This window comes from Herpailurus yagouaroundi, unplaced genomic scaffold (assembly GCF_014898765.1).
Source record: "Herpailurus yagouaroundi ecotype Mexico unplaced genomic scaffold, PumYag 100, whole genome shotgun sequence".
NCBI lineage: Eukaryota > Metazoa > Chordata > Mammalia > Carnivora > Felidae > Herpailurus > Herpailurus yagouaroundi.
This window is the reverse complement of record NW_024412391.1, coordinates 6,983,211-6,999,782: the sequence shown is the minus strand read 5'-3', so window position 1 is coordinate 6,999,782 and position 16,572 is coordinate 6,983,211. Positions and strand designations below refer to the sequence as shown.

Sequence of the window (16,572 nt, the reverse complement as noted above, 5' to 3'; positions counted from 1 at the left end):
TGTGTGTGTGTGTGTGTGTGTGTGTGTGTGTGTGTGTGTGTGTGTGTTTGGGCTTGTCCCAGAGACTCTTCTTACTTCCTTTTGGGTTCTCAGCTGGCTTTTCCTTGTCAACGAGGCTGTGTAAGTGAGCAGGTAAATGAGGTGTAACTGTGCTTAAGAGATTTGCTGATTTTACTGAAACTTAACACCGTTGGTCTAGAGCATAAGACTCCAGGCTGGAGAGCTCAGGATCTACATATACTTGGTAGAATTTGCTTCACTGTGCAGAAACTTGGAAAGGAAGTGCTCTCCTGCAGCCTAGCTCCCATTAAAGAATTTACTTTCTTGGATCAAGAGTTGTATCAAGGTCCAATATTATAAAAGTTAATAACCCACCCTGAAGGGTTAATGTCAATTTAGGCAAAGTGGTGGAGGAATTTGCCAAAAGGAAACCTTTTTGAAAAAAGGCATTTTGATTAATTAAACTTTTTGTTTCATTTTGGGAGACAGAGGGTCAGGGAAGGTCTTCTGATAAAAAGTCATCATTTGAAATGGTTCGTAGTATTAGTAGCTGGCAAGTCCTTTACCGTGGACACAATGTACTGCTGCTTAATATGCAATGTCACTCGCAGCTAATCCCTTTATTGATTTTTTTTTTTTTCCCTCTGAATTTGCTGACAGCAGAAGATTAGGTCTAGAGAAATAGTTGCAGTTCAGGTTCTATTTGACAATATTTAGAATTTAAAGTGACCTTTAACAAAGAAAAGGCTGCATGGAGTGGGATTTAAGTGGTTCAGGACAGGGTGCTATTAAGGGCAAGGTAGAAGGGAATGCATTTTTAGTGCCAGTGTCAGGGCAGGCCATCCTGGGCAAGTGTCCTTTGTCCTTAGGACCATGTGAGAGACCAGTGCCAGGCTGATCCCCGGCTTTGCTGCAAAGGAGATGAAGTTTGACTTTGTCCTGTTCAGTCTTTTTTTTTTTTTTTTTTTTTAATTAAAGTTTATTTATTTATTTATTTTGAGAGAGTGTGAGCAGGGAAGGGGCAGGGAGAGAGAATCCCAAGCTGCTCAACACTGTCAGCAGGGAGCCTGATGAGGGGCTCGAACCCACAAACCGTGAGATCATGACCCAAGGTGAAATCAGGAGTCAGACGCCCAACCAACTGAGCCATCCAGGTGCCCTGTGCTGTTCCGTCCTGAATGTACAGTACTCTCCCTTCCTTAACCCTCTCCCACAGTCCCTTTTTCTCTCTTGGCCTCATTGGTGTTGTCCACAGCTCTCCCTTGTGTAGTCCTCCCAGGCTGCACACCTGCACGGCACCGTGCTCCCGCACCACCTCCTACCTCTGCCCACTTTTAAGAGGAAAGCGATCTGATTAGGATGTCAATAGTCTGTGGTCCTTAACTGTCCGTGAATTTAAGCCTTTGAAACAATAGGGACTTTTATTCCTTTGAGCTTATTAACAGGTCAAATGGTGGAGGGAGAGAATTGGTAGATGTGGTTTAACAAAATAAGAATCTAAATAAAATACAAATACATATATGCAAAAGCATGACATTCATTCCAGCCCTGTCCTCAATTCTGCACTCTGCTTCTGAGGTCACCCTCTCCTCTTTCCCTTAGTCACATTCAGGGGGACAAAATTCATACCCCATTGGTAGCCTTACTGTGTCAATCTGAGCTTGTGTTAGACTTGGTCATATTTTAGGTGTTATTTCACCGGGGTATATTCAAATCCAAGGGATGGATACTATTTGAAGTATTCTCCTTTTACTTTTCAGCATCACCTGGCAGAGGATGGTGACGTCTGCATTAATTCCTGAATTGCATAGTTCCTAGCTGTTTGACTTGTCACCTAATTCCTCTGGTCCTTAGTTTCCTTATCTGAAATGAGAAATGTCACCAGATATCTCTAACATCACTTCCAATTGTAAAATTACAGGTTTTATTGTGCCCTGCCCTCTGTTGCTTCTCAGTCTCCTTCCAGAAGGCTCTGAGTGAGGAAATTCCACCACCATTCGTCTACCCACCGTCCAGCTCTCACGTGCTGTGCAATAGTGAGGTGTATAGGGTAGGATGATGAGCGTTCAAAGGCTTCGGAAGGCGTGGTCCTCTTCCCAGGGAGTTTATATATTTGTTTTAGAGACAAAATGAGATGTATGTGTGTCTGACCTCTGGCTGTTTTATACAAGTTTGTATCATCACAGCAATGTGCTCATAAACATATCTTTACATGTATGGTTAGACTGTAAGCCCTTTGAGGCCTTAATGCTATAGTAAGTTCTCGACACATGCGTGTTGAAGTTCATGATAAAGTATGTACAGTGGGAATATGTAATCTTGGGGGCCACCAGTGTAGAGAGATGACCACAGAAGGGTCTTCTTCAAATCTACAGTGACTGTGAGTTCAGGTTCACAGCCAGGAGCTGGTAGCAGGAGCCACGGCCATGTGTGCCCTTCCTCTGTCACTGGTTCTTGAGTCTGGTCCTTGAATGCTTAAGGACCATGCTAAATGGTATCTGTCATTTCCTAAAACTGTTGACAATTCTGCCTCCCTGGGCGGTGAGCCTTTCCATGATCCACCATCCCCTTCCCTAGAATGCTGGTGTTTCCAGCTGCCCAACTAGGAGGTTCATCTCGACCCAAAGTGTCCTGCTTCCAGGGTCTACCCACCAGCTTAGACCCCTTGCCTCACCAGCAACATTGATATTTGGACCTTGTGATTCTTGTTCAGAGCTAGACCTGGAGTTGGCTAGTTCTTCTCACTCAGGCCTATTTCGAATTGCACACTGTTCCCTATTAGCTTACATCTGAGGTCCTTATGCCTTGAAGCTGGACCTGCAAGAATTAAAATATTGGGAAAATTAGGGCTTAGGAATTTTGGGGTTCTGGAAATTCAGAAGTCTGTCTTGGGCATCAGGAGAGACTCAAGCCTGCTATGCATTGGCCTCAAGACACCATGATTGAGAAGACCTTCATAATTAAGGACACATTTTTGAAGCCAGGAATGTTTTTGGACTCTTCTTACTGGATTTAAGTCCAATTGTAGGTCATGGGCTCTCGAATCACACAAGGAAGGGAAAAGAAGTGGGTCACCTGGCTGGAAAGAGTTAGTTGGAGAAACTGAGAGATGGGATGGTGTAGATGCTGGCATTGACTGGTCTGCTTGGTGTTTATCAAGACCTGGAAGTGAATCATTGAAGCAATACTGTTGTCCTAGAGGTTATGGAAGTCCTGCATTTTATCACCTATTTGGAGCCTTTTATTGGAAACTTACATGTATGTGAGTGAATGGGTTGTACCTTAACTGGCCAAAGTTTCTCCTCATCAAAACAATGTTGACTCTAAGTCCTACAAATTCTAAGTCTGGGGGTATAAGAGCTGTGTCCTTGCTGGCCTCTTCACAGACTTCAGATCTTACAGCAGCGTGGGCTCAGTGAACCAAGGATGGTAGAAAACTGTTCTTAACCTTGGCACCTTCACAGCTCACCCTCTCCCTGCCGTCAACATGCTTCCTCCCAAATTCCTTTGCTTTGCCCTTCATTATCAGAAATGCAAATGGGACTAACTTGGTAGATGGTCAGAAGTAGTGCTTTAAGTCAAAACTTTTTATTCTTCCAACAGGCCTGGGATTGGAGTTCTTTGTGTTATGCTCAACCAATGGTTCTTTGCTAGGCATTAGACGTGTAGAGAAGTGTCATTTTCTGATTTCAAATCATTTGGAAGCACCTATTTATATCATAACCTATATATATAACCTAACTGAGCCAAAGAGATCTCTATGTTTACTAATGCAACATTTCCTTAGACTTGATTTCCAGCTTGCTTTTTCCTCCTCCTCTTTCCTGCCCCCCTTCCCAAATCACACTGTAAACTGTTGAGGCTGTCTTAACTTTCTCCCCCAGCATCTAGTGCAGTGTCTGATACCTAATCACATGAGTAACATACCATATATATATATGTACGTATATATATACACGTATATATACATACACACACATATATATACATATATATATATACACACATATATACGTATATATATGCACACACATATATACGTATATATATACATACACATATATATACGTATATATATGACATGGATATATATGATAACGTGGATAATTGGGAACATCGATGATTCTGATGTTCGATAACCAAGAGCATTTTCCTGGCAATGGCATGTTCTAAGCTGAGGGTTGTGGGTGTGTTCAAATGCTGGCCTCCTCACTGCACAAAGTAGCCAGGTTTGGCCTCTGAAAAGGAACCTCACCTTCAGACATGGCGTCAGCCTCCAGCTGGATGGTCCTCCCAGCTGGGATCCTCTCCCTAATGCCTTTTTGGAAGGTCTTTCCTTCACTTGGAGGGTTTTAGCCAAAGGGGAGAGATTTTTTATGGATTTCCTGGGGGAGTATCCCACAAGGTCTGCTCCAGAATGGCACAGACTTTTAGCCACCAGTAACGAGAAGGGCAGTTTGTTGGGACACAGGTCATAGAGTGAGATTCTGAAGAGCATGTCTCCTCCATTGTGTTGCACGGCGTTTTGCACAGTTGTTCAGTAAGTGTTGACTGAATTGTACCTGGTTGGGTTGTTGTGATTCTCACCATCTTTCTTCCCCTCCTATTGTTCTTTAGGGATTCTCTGGTTCCTCCTATTGGGTTTAGGAAGTTCACAGGGGTGTCTCATGTATGTTTCTAAATGTTGTTTCTTGGCTACTTGGTGGGCTCTGACATTTCCTTCAGAATGTGTCAAGATCTGTCTTCTCTGACAGTGACACCTGCCCATCGGCCTCTTCTGCTCCCCTGCTAGGGTCTCTTGCTCGTCTCCATGTCTGATGTGGGGGAATGCCTGCTCTCCTGGTCTGTTCTAGATTTGGGCTGGTCCAGCTTGCTGCCACACTCTGACTTCCCAGGAGCCTGGCGTTTGCTTGTAATTTCATCAGAAAGGAAAGGATTGCTCCCTCCGTTTCGTGGGTCACCCACCCATGCTGCCTTGTATGGGGGAGGGTAATGTCTTACGGAGATTTTTGGCAACTGGCACTTCCATTTGTGTTGTTACACCTCTCTTCCCTGGGGCTCTGGCATGAATCCCTGGGGCCAGGAGCCGAGGGACTTGAGCAACACATCCTACTGCATTTGGAGTCCCTCTTCCCTCATTCTCATCCATTGTCCTGGGACCAATCTCTGCACAGTGACTTTGTCTCGGGATGGATATTTTCTCCATCTACTTGGTCTTTGGTGCACATGAACTAATGGGAGGCCCAGAGAGGGAAAACAATAGGTAATCCTAGGACTAGACTGCAGATACTCTGAATTCCACTCAGCACCTCTTGCTCTGAGCTGCGGCTGCCCTACTGACCCTCCAGACGTGCCCAGACATGTCTAAAGCCCCAGGCAGTCATGGCTTAGGCTTGTGATGGTACTTTGAGTGCTTTTCCTGGGGAGTGTGTATTTAGCATCTCATTCAGAGCCTTGCACAGAGCAGGGCTTCATAGATAGCCTTAATTATAATATTCATACGGACTTTGGTTCTTGATCTGTTTCTTCTGAGAATTCTTTCCTTCTGAAACTTCAATTTCTTGAAACCTTTTGATCCTTAATAATGTGGTCTTTCCTGCCCACTGTGACTTGATACTATAAAAAAAAGAGAAACAGGGTTGGGGGGGGGTATGTGTGTGTTGGGGTGAGGAGAGAAAGCTGTTATCAAGGAGTCAAGGTGACAGGTTGAGTTCATGGTCAAAGAGTCAAGGTAATGGGTAGGAAAGCAGAGTTCATCCTAAGGGTCCAGGTAGGTAGCCAAGAGCCAGGAGGGTGGTACCAATAGCAGTGGTCTAGAGAAGGAGCTGGGTTTTGGAAACTGGATGCCCTTTCAAGGTCCCAGGCGTTTTTTAGGCGGACTGGCTTGGCTTCCAGGAACGCACAAAGATGACTCAAGTAGAGGGATTCTTGAGAAGATACACCTCAGATGGGAAGGGGAAGAACTGGGGCAGTCCAGGTCTTACCCTCCCTCTCCGGGTCTCTGCTGCTTGCTCACCTCTTTCCCCCAGCTTCCCCACTGCCTGTCTCCCTCCTAACTTTACCCCGCCTTTTATTTTATTTATTCTGGTTTCCTTGGCACCAGCTTGATCTCATGGCACCCTTTCAACTCCAGCCGCATTCTTTCAGTGCTTCTGGTGTCCTTTTCAGTTGAGGGAGGATTCCATTGGCTCAGTTCAGGATCTTGTGCTGGGCCCTTGTCACTGGTGGCTGTGGCCCCGGGATCAGCTGGTGCCCGGCAGAGGGTCATGTGGTTCAGCACACGCTCTTTTGAGCAGCAGGGACGATAAGCGAAGCTTCTCTTAGAGGGCGGGGGCTCCAAGAAAGGATTTCTCTGGGTTCTTGGAGGTAGAGCTGAGAGAACTGTCACAAAGGTGGTCTCCTGATTCCATGGGGCAGGGAGTAGCCTCACCAGGGGCTGCTGAATGCAGGCTACGCTCGCTTCAGGGCTCCTGCCTCGGCCGTGTCGTTGAGGAGTCAATGATGATCACGCACGTGGAAGCATCACGAGTCCCCTTGGATAGCACAGAGCCCTTCTCTTCTAGATGCGCTTCTTTGATGTTTTAAAAATGACTCTTAATACATGAATTCATGTAGTTTCTGTGTTGTGTGTAATAGCCAAATCCATTTTCACCTTCATGCACCTGAACTCCTTAGGTCTTCACAATATCCCTGTGATGGAGAAGGGATCTGGCTGGCATTTTAGGTATGCGGTAACTGAGTCAGGGCCAACTTGAGAGGCTTTGGTCTAGGCGTTCTGACTTCCATTCCCGCCCCTCTTTACTCATGCGTCATACATCTGTATGCAGAGCATTGTACGTCCCTAGGTGTTACGAGGAGATAAAAAAGAAATAAGCTTACATTCTAGTTAGAATAAGCTGCAAACAACATCCATTAAGACCGTCATTTGAGAGCTGATTGCTGTGTGCTGGTGATTGTGACCTTGAAGTACTCACACAAGAGGACACACAAAAATTACAGGCTGCCTCGAAAGTCTGGGATGCGCTGTGGATTGAAGATAAGCCGAGAGAGAATCAAGGTCACGTACTTGTCCAAACCGGGCAACCCTGCAAACAGCCAAGGTTATTTGTTGGTAGTACTGAGCCGGAAGGTGTCTCTGGATCCTGCTCGAGGAGCTCCAGGGCTGGGTGGCCTGATGGGGAATTAATTGACGAGGGATCTGAAGCCCAAACTGAGGAGGTGGCTGTATCCTTGGGAAGAAGAGAGAGGAGGCTGCACAACTATGAAAGTCTGTGCCAAAGCGGTGGTGCATCTTCTAACAGTTTGCAGAGGACTTCACGACAGGTTTTCTGAGCTGTTGTATTGTAACCTAGAAGGAACCTCCAGTGACAGGAGAGGATCCCTCACTGCAGTGTACTGGAATGTAGCCGAGGGGGAGACATGAAGAGCTGTTTCCAGGAGGAAGGCTCTGACAGGTTGGCCACTAGAGGCACAGGAGGGAAGTCAGAGCTCTCCCAGGTAGGGGGAGGGGGCACCCATGGGGGCAGCCACTGACACCATAAGCAGGTACGCAGAGCAATGGGAACTTAGGGGCAGGCTGTATACCGCTGGGTCAGTCAGTGCATGGAGGTCTGGCAGCCAGTGGCCGAGCCTCCAGAGGCTCACGTAGGGCCAGGAATCAGCCATCCATCCCAGCCAGGGGGAAGGTAGAGCCCTCAGCTTGGCCATCCCCACAAACCTTAGTCCTGGGAACATAAGGCAGGACTGGTGTGCAAGGTCAAGACCGGGTCAGTGGTGGGAGTGTGGTGCTTGACCGGAGCCTGGGTTTAGAGAGGGGTGGCCCAAGTTGTGGGGAAGGGAGGGCTCTGAGTGCTGAGAACTGTAAGGTGTCCGCTGAGCCCTGTACAGCTCAGGGTGCTGAGCCCTGTACAGCTTTGATGTGGAAGCCAGGAGGGTGGGGTGCAGAATCTAGGGTTCAGAGAGCCTAAGCGACGGACTCAAGACCATTCTTGGCCAGGCTGACGTGGTGCTGGATTTTCTTTATCTTTTACCTTGTTTTGTTTGGAACATTGTAATGGACTTTTTTGTATAGTGATACATGCACATTGTGGTTCTTCATCTTAAAAACATCAAAGGATCTACAAGGAACATTTTTTCCCCTTTAATTTCTCTGATCATCCAATCCCCCTTCCACAGACAACCAATATTATTAGTTTCCTTCCAGAGATGTTTTATGTGTGTTCAAACATATGCCTATATATCTATTTATCATTTTTCCCCACTTCTTAAATAAACGTGATGTATTTTGCATGCTGCTCTGCACCTTGCTTATTTCCACTTAATTTATCCCATAAGGCTTTCCATATCAGTTTATAATGAGTTGTCTTTTTAAAAATGCTGTATTGCCTTCTATTGTGTGGATATACCATAATTTATTTAGCCAGTCTCCTTCTGATGGAAATTTAGGTTGCTCTCGTAAGCAAAGTGGCAAATGAATAACCTTGTACGTATGTCATTTCACACCTGTGAGGCTGCGTCTCCCAGATAAATGACTAAAAGTGGAATTTCTGGGTCAAATCGAGCCTTTGTAATTTTTAGAGATATTGATGAATTGCCCTTTCGAGAGGTTATACAAATTTACAAAATTTACACTCCAAGAGTAACTCACAGGTGTGTCTGCCTCCCTGCCCCTCACCACACAGTGTGTTATCAAACCTGGGGACCTTTGCCAGAATAGTTGTTGAAAATGCCATCTCAGTGCAGATTTAATATATTGTTCTCTCTCTTTGAGTACTCTTGAGCATATTTGCATACTTTAAGGTCCATGAGCTATCTGTTCACCTTTTGTTTATTTTAAAATTGGATTGTTGGTCTTTTTCTTAGTAATTTTTAGGTGCTTTTCATATATGAGGGAGATCAGTGCTTTGTTATTTGAATTGCAAATATTTCTTTTTTTTTAATTAAAAATTTTTTTTTAATGTTTCGTTTTGAGAGAGACAGAGTGCGAGTGGGGGAGGAGCACAGAGAGAAGGAGACAGAATCCGAAGCAGGCTCCAGGCTTTGAGCTGTCAGCACAGAGCCTGACGCGGGGCTCATATGCACGAGACGCGAGATCATGACCTGAGCCAAAGTCGGACGCTTAACCTGCTGAGCCACCCAGATGCCTTCTCTGTCTCTTGATTTTGCTTATGGTGGTTTTTATTGTGCAGAAATTTTGTATTTTTATGTAGTCCAGCTTCTCAGTAATTTCTCTTAGGGATTTTGTGTCATAGTTGTAAAGGATCTCTCCCTCTATGGCTACAGAAGAGTTTTCTCACAGTTTCTTCTAGTACTTTGATGACTTAACTTTTTTTTCCGAATAAATATTTGATCTCCTTGGGAATTATCCTGGTTTAAGGTGTAAAAGTATGTCTTCAGTTTAATTTTTACCCAGGTTTTGAATACCATTTATAAATAAACCATCTTTTTCCTACTGACTTGAGATGACACCATTACTATGTTAGGGACTGAACTGAATCACTCCAAAGTCCTGTGTTGAAGCCCTATCCTCCAGTGTGACTAATTTGGAGATAAGGGCTTCAGGAAGTAATGTTAAATGAGGCCATAAGGCTGAGGCCCTGCCTGGATAGAGCTGGTGCTCTAAGATCCCAGTCCCTCCCTCCTCTACCTTCCTCTCTGTGCGCCACAGAGGAAAGGCCATGTGATGATAGAGCGAGGCAGCTAGGAGGCGATGTATCCTCAGAAAACAGCCCTGGCACCTTGATCTTGGGCTTTGTTTCCAGATTGGGAGAAAATAAATGTTATTTAAGCCACCTGTCCATGGTGTTTTGTCCTGGAAGCCCGAGCTGGCTAATCCATACCAAATAGTCAACGCCTATGTGTTTTAGGCTGACCCTGGGTTTTCTGAATTCTGGTCCAGTTCTCCTACCACATCACATTGCCCACCGACTAGGCAACAAGGAAAGAGTTGGGGCTTCTAAATCATGGAGAGACTGAGGGACATGCTGGGAAAAGTTTGTGGAGAGCAGGTAGTAGGGAGGGACTGAGAGCAGCTGAGACCTTAGACCGGAGACAGCTGTCAGGGTGTAGGGCCGGGGTAGGGGAGTTGGGGAGCCATAGGTGACCCAGCCCGGTGAGGGAGAGATTGCAGTGGCTGGCCCAGTAGAAAGAAGGAAGCACCGAGACAGATATCCTGGGAGCAAAGGGGATGGGGGAGGGGGCGGAAGGCTGCTGTGACCTGGGCAGGAGACAGGAGAGAATGGGGGCTCTCTGTGTGGTATTCTTCATTTCCAGGTGTCTATCTCCCTGTCTTAGTGGTTCAGTTTCCATGTACTTCTGATGGCCTCATACCTGCCCTCAAACCCTTCGACTCCTTAGAGTCTCCCTCTGTTCCCAAAAACATGGCTATGATGCGTACTTGGAGCTCTAACTCCCTGGGGTGGAGTCTTATTATTTATCTTTATCTAGAAAATCTTAATGTATTCCGTCTTCTTTAAGCAAGAAAAATATAAGTGAATAGAAATTTCTCCAGTAATAGCTGCCTGTTCCCTCTTTTAACCATTCTATTCCCACCTTGCTCCCTGGCCCCCCTGCCCCTCCGCCCCTCCAATGACTTGGGTTTGTCCTGACTTCCTCCCCCTCTAGCCTCTACTTTGTTTTTCATTTTTTGGGGGAGAGATAGATAGAGAGAGTGAACAAGAAAGCTAGTGAGCCCGAGAGGGGGAAGAGTAGGGGAGGGGGAGGGAACCTTAAGCAGGCTCCATACCCAGCACGGACCTGGATGCGGGGCCCCATCTCATGACTGTGAGATCATGGCCTGAGCCGAAATCAAGAGTTGGACACCGACTGAGCCACCCAGGCGCCCCTCCAGCCCTTCCTGTGGAGTGCTCCTGCTCTTAGCTCTGCTTTCTAGATGCTGGGTCCCCTTCTGAAAGCCACCTTGCCAGGCTGGTGCTGCACCAGTTCTGTTTCATTGCAGTGATTGGAGTGGCTCCCTGAGGCCTTGCACAACTACGTAAGAGATGGCTGTCTGTCTGTCTTATCTCACTCTGCTTTTGTGTGCTGGCTGCTGATTTCAGTGAAGCCCCGAGTGCAAACCCCGAGGGGCCCAGGAGCAACGTTCATTGTACTTAGGGAGGCGTTGGGCAGCCTCTCAAGGAGTGGGTTACTCCATTAGGATGATTTGCTCTTCTCAGCTCACTCATTTTTTTTTTTTAATTTATATATGAAATTTATTGTCAAATTGGTTTCCATACAACACCCAGTGCTCATCCCAAAAGGTGCCCTCCTCAATACCCATCACCCACCCTCTCCTCCCTCCCACCCCCCATCAACCCTCAGTTTGCTCTCAGTTCTCAACAGTCTCTTATGCTTTGGCTCTCTCCCACTCTATCAGCTCACTCATTTTGGATGCCTGGGATCCCAGAGGGCATCCACTCACCACCTCTTTGCTCCTATGCCCTGAAAGTACGGCTGCCCTGCAGCAGAGGTCCTAGCGCCACGTGTAGGGAGAACGATGCTGCACCTGTCCCTGCAGGAGCAGGTCAAATCCAAGGGGCAAGGAAGCCAGTGTAGACGAGAAGGGCTCCACATGTCTCCTCCTAGTCCGTGCCTCTAGCCGTACTCTGTACTCTGGGTGCGTACTGATGCCTGGACAACTAGGACAGCCCCCTGCCTGAGTTCTCCACTCGGTACTCTGGCATCAACCCAAACGATCGCCTGTGGGACTCCACCAAGCTCTGGCTCTGTAGTAGTTTGCTCCCGTTGAGTCAACTGTGGGTTCGTTGGCCGCTGGCGGGCCCCACGCTACCCCTTCCCCCCATGTTCTACATCCCACCAAGCTGAAGAACATGGTCCTCTTCCTTTCCCCAGCATTCCCTGGTGTCCTCAGCCATCCACGACCTTCCCTCCCTCCACCAGCACCGGGTGGTGCTCACCGTGTCCTGTATCCTTTGTGCTTTCCTGGGTCTCCGTCTCATTTGTCCTGTTGGCATCCATCCGCGGGGTCAGCACCTGCGTGCGCTAGGGGAGGTGAATGGGATGCATAGGTGATTAGTGAGATGCTCCTGGGAGGAGATCAGCAGGAGGTGAGCGGCCCGGCCCCCCAGGAGGGTATCTTGCCATTAAAACTTGGATGATGTGCCTTTGATTTTTGTTAAGGGAATGGGTGGATTTCTTCTTGAATATGATTGTATTCTTTCTTCGTGGATCCCAGAAGACAATATTTTATGGGAGAAAAAACTTAAAATACAAAAAAAGAAGGTACAGTAGGTGGAACTCTACAGTTGTTTTTTCACTCAGCGTTATATTTTGGGGACTGTTTCTGTCTCAGTATACACGGTTCTAGGTTATTCATTTATTATTTTTTTTAACGTTTGTTTATTTGTGAGAGAGAGAAAGAATGTGAGTGGGTTAGGGGCAGAGACACAGAATCCGAAGCAGGCTCCAGGCTCTGAGCTGTCAGCACAGAGTCCGATGTGGGGCTCGAACTCACGAGCTGTGAGATCATGACCTGAGCTGAAGTCGGACGCTCAACCGACTGAGCCACCCAGGCACCCCTAGGTTATTCATTTAAACTATATAGAATATTCTATCCTGTGAATATAACCACACTTGATTTTTCTGTCTCCTACTTGACGGACCTTCAGTGCCATATGGAGCATCCTTGTGGACCTCTCCTTCTTGGCACATGTGCAGGAGTTTGTCCGGGGGTGGGGCATGATTTCGGGCCACTGGACATCAACATCACCAGTTCACTTGATTTGGTCAAGTGTTTGTAACAATTCACACTCCCATCAACCAGTCGAAAGCTTCTCCCCCCCCCCCCCAACTCTTTACCAAACATTGATATTCTCTGACTCAGGTTTTTCTCTTTTGATTGGGTGGTGGAATGGGGGGCAGCATTTCCAGGAAGTTTAAAAGAAAAATTCCACCTTGGCTTTGACCCACGATCATCAGGTTCTGGTTAGGGGACACTAAGTGGTGCTATCCTCATGGGTCAGAGGCTTGTTCCACATGGCGACTTGTCTGGTTATGGGTGTTCAGACTGTACTTGATGCTGTGTAGTCAGAGTGATGTTTCTTTTGTTGTGGAAGTGAGGATCTCACAGATGCGGGGTGTAGACGGGTTGGAGATGGTCACTGGTGTAACCAGGGTTAGAGTGGCTGGATGTGGGAGGCGGTGGTGTCAGTCCTTGAGGCAGGAGCAGGGTGGTAGGATGTGGCCAGGGTCGGAGCCTTCGGGGAAAGCCCTGAGCTGGGGTTGGGGTGGGGGCAGAGGGCATGTCAGAGCTGGCTGAGGAAGCACACCAGGCAGGAAGGAGACGGGCCGCGGGCAGCCTGTCTCCTAGGATGTGCATTTCTTTTGCCAAAGCATGCCAGATAGGTGCTCACTGCATGTCTTAAAAAACCTACCTGGCATCTGACACATAAAACAAATCTTCATCTTACATGGATAGAGTATGGCTGAAGATATAATAATAACAATTATGGAGAGTTTCCATTGTAGCAGGTGTTAAGTGCTTTACCTGTATTACCTCACTGAATTCTCACAGTACTCTCGAGGGGGTAGATATTTGTATCCTATCCCTTTAAGTGGAGGCACAGCGGGCTTCATTAATTTGGCCATGATCATACACCAGAGAGTGTCAAAGCTAAGATTTAACCCCAGGCAAGCTGGCTCCAGGGCCCAGGCTCTCAACCACAATAGTGCTGATGGACACAGCACAGAAGAGTAATTCACTATTCATATTTTCATACTTTGGTTTGAGTTTTATTTCAACTAATGAGTCAGGCTAAGTTAACACTTCCTTATTCTAGCCAAGCCATTTAACTTAAAGGAGAAAAAGGTCAATTTTGTAAAATAGAGGGGCTCCTGGGCAGCTCACTTGGTTAAGCATCTAACTTCGGCTCAGGTCCTGATCTCACGGTTTGTGAGTTCAAGTCTGGTGTCGGGCTCTGTGCTGACAGCTCATAGCCTGGAGCCTGCTTTAGATTCTGTGTCTCCCTCTCTCTCTGCCCCTCCCCTGCTTGCACTCTGTGTGTGTGTCCCTCAAAAATAAGCATTAGAAAAACTAAAATGTATACAAAGATATTTTGGTAAAATAGAGATGTAAAGAAAAACATAATTTATTGGGGCCTTCTACTTTGTTTCTGTAATCTTTAGTTTCCATTCAGGTTTTAGCTAAGGCACACAGCAGGTTGAAGACTGAAATAATCATCTGGGTTTGGTTTCTCATCTACAACCCAGCCTCCTCCATTCTTGCCCCAATACACATATGCTCACACACGGATACCCAGGGACGGACGGACGGACACACACACACACACACACACACACACACACACACACAGTTTCTCGGAATTAACTAGTAAAGAAAATCAGGATTATATAACTCCCTTTTCAGATGAAAACTCTGTAATCAGGATATTTTTCCCCCTAGCTGAAATCAAACCTTCATTTAGCTGTTTAAAAACATCTGGGCAGCTGTCTGAATTTTTTTTTTTTTTTTTTTTTTTTTTTACTGGTTCAGCTTGTTGGAAATGACTGGCCTTTTGCCTTCTAGAGATGCACACTGAGGGTTGCAGACCCACCTTCAAAAAAGCTACCCAAAGTCTCTGTCCATGTATCTGATCTTGGACCCCACCTCCGAGCAGCAGCAGCAAAGTAGAGCCATTTGTGCTGTGGCATCTGCAATTTTGGTGACTCATGAACGATCATCTTTTCTCTGAAGGAGCAGGAATGAAGAATTTGCGACCAGTTTATCTTCTCGCTGTCCCTCCCCTTTAGGACAACTGCCTCATGCTGGATCCTTAATTTAAAGAAAATGGATGTTTCCCTCTGGCCTGAAAGCTGGGGATTCTTATCAAAAGTGACATTAAAAAAGTGCCAGACTGGCCTCCTCCCTCTCGCCTGCCCATCCTTCATCACTCCTGCCCGTCTCCATCACTGTCTCCCCATCTCAAGAGCTGTCTCCACTTCCTGGGTCCCTGGAGAGAAAGCATGAGCTCATTGTTCTCCAGTGAAAAACCAGACTTGGTCTCCTTCTTGCCTCGTTTGTCTGTCAGAGCCTGGAGATTGATGGTCCTTCCAGCAGCCGAAACTGCCTGGGGAGGCCGATGCCTCCTTCACTGGGTGTCTGCACCCTGTGGGGAGGGGTATGGGGAGGGCAGTGAAGGCTTGGGGCTCTGAACTTTCTAGAAGGTTATTAGGGCTGTGATGGGAATAAGGGAATGGGTTATTTACTATACCCTCAATGGTGATTTAAAGCCATACCTCACCTTCTCCTCCTCTCTCAGGCAGCTGGTTTCAAGCTGGAAAATACATGAGCACATGGAGAAAAGCCGCAGCCAGACCTTACAGGGAAGACGGGTGGGGGGGGGGGCAAGCCCAACAACGCCTCGTTCTTTATTTCCTTTGGTGAGGGAGTTACTGTGTAATGACATTTTAAAAATACCATATCAAAAACCTGCTAAAAGGTTCAGAACTGTCTCCTTTTCTGGGGGAAAAGGCACTCAGAACCCAGGAATGTGGAAATTAGGATAAAGAAAATAGATCGTACCAAAGATGAGATGAACGTTATTCATTACATTTTTTTTTTAATGTTTATTTTTGAGAGAGAGTGCGATGGGGGGAGGGGTGCAGAGAGAGGGAGACACAGAATCCGAGGCAGGCTCCAGGCTCTGAGCTGTCAGCACAGAGTCCGACGTGGGGCTTGAACTCATGAACCATATAATGATGATGACCTGAGCCGAAGTCGGACGCTTAACTGACTGAGCCACGCAGGCGCCCCAGAGATGAGGTGACCCTTAGCACAGGAGATCGTGAAGCGTTCGGTGCTATTTAGATGTCGGTCAAGGAGGACAGCCACTCAGTAAAGTAACCAAAAGGGGCTGGTGAGTGAATGGAGGTGCGGGCAGAGAAATGGAACTGTGCTCAGTGGGGTGATTGGGGGCACAGATCTCGGTTGTGATGTGAGGCACGCGGCAGTCACCCAGCAGGGAGGCCTCCGTTCTAGTTCCTAATTGGAGTGTTGAGTGCCAGACGATGATGGACACGGGAGGTGCTGTCTCCAGGGGGGCCATCCTGTTCGAGCGCGGGGACTGGGTTGTCAGACGGGGTGCCCGAAGTGCCGTGAGCCTGGAGGTAGGTGAGCGGTGTCCAGATTTTTCAATAAAGGAGGAGATTGTCGGGATTCCGTGAACCCAGACGAGCAGCTGAGCTCGAGGGAGCTCTGGAAAACTGTCCAAAGGGCTTATTAACCAGATGGCGGGTGAGTGATCAGCAAGGAGGCTGTGATGTGCAGAGTCCAAACAAGCTGCGCCAAGCTGGCCTCGTTCCCTTTCTGGCTACGCCTCTTAGGTTGACGGGGTGAAAGATATGCAAGTGGACGACATGGGGAAGTGGCTCTGGGTGGGGGATGGTGGGTGGATCAGGGGTGTGAATTCCTGGCAGGCCCAATAGTCCTATCCAAAGTGCTTTCTCTCTCTCTTTTTTATTTTGTTTAATTTTTTTAAAAAAAATGTTAATTTTTTTTTTAATTTTTTTCAACGTTTTTATTTATTTTTGGGACACAGAGAGACAGAGCATGAATGG

At 47.0% G+C, this 16,572-nt stretch overlaps 1 protein-coding gene and 1 long non-coding RNA gene across 4 annotated transcripts in view; both read left to right on the top strand.

Annotated features, from left to right (window-relative positions):
* LOC121028239 (uncharacterized) overlaps nucleotides 1-14,886 on the top strand; it is a 30,239-nt gene extending 15,353 nt beyond the window's left edge. Inside the window, exon 2 of the long non-coding RNA XR_005789138.1 lies at nucleotides 14,543-14,886. This is a non-coding gene — a long non-coding RNA (uncharacterized LOC121028239). The remainder of the gene's footprint in view (nucleotides 1-14,542) is intronic.
* Nucleotides 1-16,572, top strand: part of TMEM178B (transmembrane protein 178B) — a 362,353-nt gene that overhangs the window by 93,623 nt on the left and 252,158 nt on the right. The gene's annotated exons all lie outside the window — the stretch shown is intronic.